The sequence below is a fragment of the Grammomys surdaster genome, unplaced genomic scaffold, assembly GCF_004785775.1.
Source record: "Grammomys surdaster isolate TR1022 unplaced genomic scaffold, NIH_TR_1.0 224, whole genome shotgun sequence".
NCBI lineage: Eukaryota > Metazoa > Chordata > Mammalia > Rodentia > Muridae > Grammomys > Grammomys surdaster.
In genome coordinates, this window is record NW_021604669.1 from 10,851,650 (window position 1) to 10,857,101 (window position 5,452).

The window sequence follows — 5,452 nt, forward strand, 5'->3', positions numbered from 1 at the left end:
ATTTCAGCCCTGAGTTTGATTATTTTCTGCCTTCTACTACTCCTGGGTGTATTTGCTTCTTTTTGTTCTAGAGCTTTTAGTTGTGCAGTCAAGTTGTTAGTGTGTGCTCTCTCCAGTTTCTTTTTGTAGGCACTTAGAGCTATGAGATTTCGCTTAGCACTGCTTTCATGGAGTCCCACAAGTTTTGGTATGATGTGTCCTCATTTTCATTGAATTCTAAAAAGTCTTTTCTTTCTTTATTTCTTCCTTGACCAAGTCATCATTAAGTAGAGAGTTGTTCAGTTTCCACGTGCACCTGGGATTTCCATTGGTTTTGTCATTATTAAAGACCAGTCTTAGTCCGTGGTGATCTGATAAGATGCAAGGGATTATTTCAGTCTTTTTGTATCTGTAGAGGCCTATTTTGTGATAAATTATGTGGTCTATTTTGGAGAAGGTACCATGAGGTGCTGAGAAAAAGGTATATTCTTTTGTTTTAGGATGAAATGTTCTATAGATGTCTGTTAAGTCCATTTGGCTCATAATTTCTGTTAATTTCAAAGTGTCTCGGTTTAGTTTCTGTTTCCATGATCTGTCCATTGCTGAGAGTGAGGTGGTGAAATCCCCCACTATTATTGTGTGAGGTGTAATGTGTGTTTTGAGCTTTAGTAAAGTTTCTATTATGTATGAAGGTGCCCTTGCATTTGGAGCATATATGTTCAGAATTGAGTGTTCACCTTGGTAGATTTTTCCTTTGATGAGTATGAAGTGTCCTTCCTTATATTTTCTGATTACTTTTGGTTGAAAGTCGATTTTATTTGACATTAGAATGGCTACTCCAGCTTGTTTCTTGGGACCATTGACTTGGAAAATTGTTTTCCATCCTTTTATTCTGAGGTAGTGTCTGTCTTTGTCACTGAGGTGCGTTTCTTGTATGCAGCAAAATTCTGGGTCTTGTTTGTGTATCCAGTCTGATAGTCGGTGTCTTTTTATTGGGGAATTGAGTCCATTGTTGTTAAGAGATATTAAGGAAAAATGATTGTGGCTTCCTGTTATTTTTGTTATTAGAGGTGGAATTATGTTTGTGTAGCTATCTTCTTTTGGGGTTGTTGGAAGATTACTTCCTTGCTTTTTCTAGGTTGTAGTTTCCCTCCTTGTGTTGGCGTTTTCCATCAGTTATCCTTTGAAGTGCTGGGTTTGTGGGAAGATATTGTACAAATTTGGTTTTGTCATGGAATATCTTGGTTTCACCATCTATAGTGATTGAGAGTTTTGCTGGGTATAGTAGTCTGGGCTGGCATTTGTGTTCTCTTAGGGTCTGTATGATGTCAGTCCAGGCTCTTCTGGCTTTTATAGTCTGGTGAGAAGTCTGGTGTAATTCTTATAGGTCTGCCTTTATAGGTTACTTGACCTTTTTCCCTTACTGCTTTTAGTATTTTTTTCTTTGTTTTGTACATTTGATGTTTTAATTATTATGTGACGAGAGGTATTTCTTTTCTGGTCTAGTCTATTTGGTGTTCTGTATGCTTCTTGTATGTTTATGGGCATCTTGTTCTTTAGGTTAGGGAAGTTCTCCTCAATAATTTTGTTGAAGATATTTACTGTCCCTTTAAGTTGGGACTCTTCATTCTCATCTATACCTATTATCCTTAGGTTTGGTCTTCTCATTGTATCCTGGATTTCCTGGATGTTTTGGGTTAGGAGTTTTTTGCATTTTGCATTTTCATTGACAACTGTGTCAATATTTTCCATCGTATCTTCTGCACTTGAGATTCTCTCTTCTATCTCTTGTATTCGGTTGGTGATGCTTGCGTCTATGACTCCTGATCTCTTTCTTAGGTTTTCTATCTCCATGCTTGTCTCTCTTTGAGATTTCTTTATTGTTTTTATTTCCATTTTCAGATCCTGAATGTTTTTGTTTAATTCCTTCTTTGTGTTTTCTTGCATTTCTTTAAGGGATTTCTGTGATTCCTCTTTAAGGGCTTCTACCTGTTTACTTGTACTCTCTTGTATTTCTTTAAGGGAGTTACTTATGTCCTTCTTAAAATCCTCTATCATTATCATGAGAAGTGATTTTAATTCTGAATCCTGCTTTTCCGGTGTGATGGGATGTCCAGGGCTTGCTATATAGGGAGAACTGGGTACTCATGATGCCAAGTAACTTTGATTTCTGTTGCTTATGTTCTTGCGCTTGCCTTTCGCCATCTGGTTAACTCTAGTGTTACCTGCCCTCACTGTGTATGACTGGAGTCTGTATTTCTGGTTATCTTGCTTGTGTCAGAGCTCCTCAGAGTCCAGATGTCTCTGTGGTCTTATGATCCTAATCTCCTTGGTGGAAGAACTCCTGAGACTCAAGCCACATCTTGGATCTGGAAATCCTTCTGCTCTGGGTACAGTGGTTCGTTCCTCTAGGATGGCTCAGGATATCATGTCTCCCAAGTGCAAACCAGCTTGGTGTCTGCTGGTCTGGGTGCAGTGTCTCCTCTGCTGCTCTGAGTGCAGTGGCTCCTCTAGGATGACTCAGGATTCAGTATCTCCACAGGAGCAGACCAACTCTGTGTCTGCCCCAGCCAAAAGGACCAGGCAAGGGCGGAAGGGAAGTGGAATTCTGGAGGGGCGGGGTTTGGGTAGCTGGTGGGTCCTGAGTGTCTCTGGCTCCCAGATGTAACTCTGGGGCTTAAGGAGTGAGATGGAGTTCTTACTGGCTGCTCTGAGTGCAGTGGCTCCTCTAGGATGGCTCAGGATTCAGTATCTCCACAGGAGCAAACCAACTCTGTGATATCCTCATTCTTAATAGCTGATACTATTCTATTGTGTAAATAAGCCACATTTTCTGTATCCAATTCTGTCTTGGGACATCTAGGTTGTTTCCAGCTTCTGGCTATGACAAACAAGACTGCTCTGAACAAAGCAGAACACGTGCCCCATTGGCATTGTGGGGCATCTTTTGGGTATATTCCTAAGAGTGGTATTGCTGGGTCTTTAAGTAGATCTATTTCCTATTTTCTGAGGAACCTCCAGATTGATTTTTTAGAGTGGTTGTGCCAGTTTGCAACCCCACCTGCAAAGGAGGAGTATTCCTCTTTCTCCACCATCAATGGAGGAGTGTTCCTCTTTCTCCACATCTTCGCCAACATGTGCTGTTGCCTGAGGTTTTGATCTTAGCCATTCTGATTGGTGTAAGGTGGAATCTCAGGGTCATTTTGATTTGCATTTCTCTAATCAATAAGGGCTTTGAACATTTCTTTAGGTGTTTCTCAGCCATTTGAGATTCCTCTGTTGTGAATTCTCCATTTAGTTCTATACCACATTTTTGATTGGGTTGTTTGGTTTTTTAGTGGTTAGCTGAAAGATAATGCATTAAGTGAGGGATAGGGTTGCCATCCCACAGTCAAAACTCTGACCCATAATTGTTCCTGTCTGAAAGAATTGCAGGGATGGAAAAGGAGAGGAGCCTAAGGAAAAGAAGGTCCAGTGACAGGCTCAAAGTGGGATCTAGCTCAAGGGGAGGCCTCAAGACATGACACTATTACTGAGGTTATGGAGTGCTCACAAAAAGGGAACTATCATGACTGCCCTCCAGAAGACCCAACAAGCAGCTGAAAGACTCAGATTCAGATATTTGCACCCAACCAATGAATAGAAGCTGCTGACCCCTGTGGTTGAATTAAGAGGAAACTGGAAGAAGCTGAGGAGGAGGGTTACCCTGTAGGAGGACCAGCAGTTTCAATTAACTTTGACCCCTGAGATCTATCAGACACTGGACAACCAACCAGGCAGCATACACCAGCTGATAAGAGGCCCCCAACACATATACAGCAGAGGACTACCAGGTAAGGTTTAGTCAGAGAAGATACACCTAAGCCTCAAGAGACTGGAGGCCCCAGGTAGTTTAGAGGTCTGGTGACATGGGAGGTGCAGGGTGGGGACATCCTGGTGAGACGGGGGGGGGAGGAGGTATGGGATGTAGAACAGTCACAGATTGTGGACTGGGAGGGGAATAAAAACTGGAGATCAAAATAAATAAATAAATAAATAAATAAATAAATAAATAAATAAATAAAATTTATTTCTTAAAAAAAATGACATGGGAAGTGCAGACTCTCATTTGTCTGTCAGTCAGCTACTGTCTCCTCATTCTACTTAAGAATCCAGTGTCCTGACTTTAAAAGCTTTGTATTTAGAAGTGTAGCATTTATAAGCAACTCTCTGATAATGTTGCATTGCTGACTGAATTCAAAGCTAAGGCTTAAGCTACATTGTAAGTCTCCATCTTTTAGGGCATGTCAGAAATACTTTTTTTCTCCCAATTTGCGATATTTTGGTGAAATTTAGTATAGTTTCTAAATTTAGCATGGATACACTTGCTTGGACTTCTGTAGTTGTAGATGGAAATGTAAGCATGATCTGATGGCCAGCCTGCTTGGCATACTCTGCTTCTAAAGAAGAAGAATGGCATGGTATGTTCCTCAAGTCAGAACACTGATTTCTGAAGTGTCGTGAGTAGCTGACTGACAGATAAGACTCTACAATTTCCATGTCTTTTCCAGCATGCTTCCTCTGCCTAGACACCTTCCCTGTTCAATTTGAGGTAATATGGTAACCTATTGGTTTCCAGTATATAAGTGGTTGCTCACATGCAGTGAACCTTCTCATGAATGGTTTATCCTTGTGCCCTTTACCAACCCATGGGCATTGCTATTTTGTTGGGGACATTCAGTAATGGCAATACATAGTAATGTTCATAAAGATGGTTTACTCCCAAGGATGATCCTAAGAAGAGGTCAAAACCAGACTTTTACAGCTTCTCTTTTGCTAAATTTTGTACCGTAATTCCCAAAATTGGTACCATTTTGGAAAAATCAACATTATCTGAAGGCACATCTGTGCTCAACCTTCTATAAAATAGCTCTGTTTTTAGAGTCTTTGACAGAAAGGAGGAATACAGTAATCAATGTATTCACGTCTCTGTTTTCAAAGGCTTTCTGGTCACAATTATCTTGAGGTGGTAATCACTTCAGAGTGTATATGTGTATATAATCAAACAGTAAAGCATAAACATATATAGTTTTAATTTGTCATCTATGCAATAATACTGTTTAAAAGACTTTTTAACCAATTAAAGTTGTTACCAGTTCGTATAGCTTTAACAAGTTACAGACAAAGATATATAAAAATCTGCGCCTGGACCACACAGTTAACAAATTTGGCTCCAGAATATGAACTCAACCCAGTCCTTCCTCAATCAAATGTCTCTTCCATCATACTATAGTGTCCTTTGGATATTCTATAAAGCTCTGCTGGACGAGTGAATGGGCTTGGAGTGACTAAATGCAGAGGTGAAATCAAGAGGAAACAGGAGAGAATTGAGGTCATCTAAGTTTTTGAAGTTGAAATTTATTGGCCTAGAAGCCAAGAGAAATAGGAAGCTACAAGGAACATGTTAGGAAAATGGTGGGGTATTAAAGGCAGC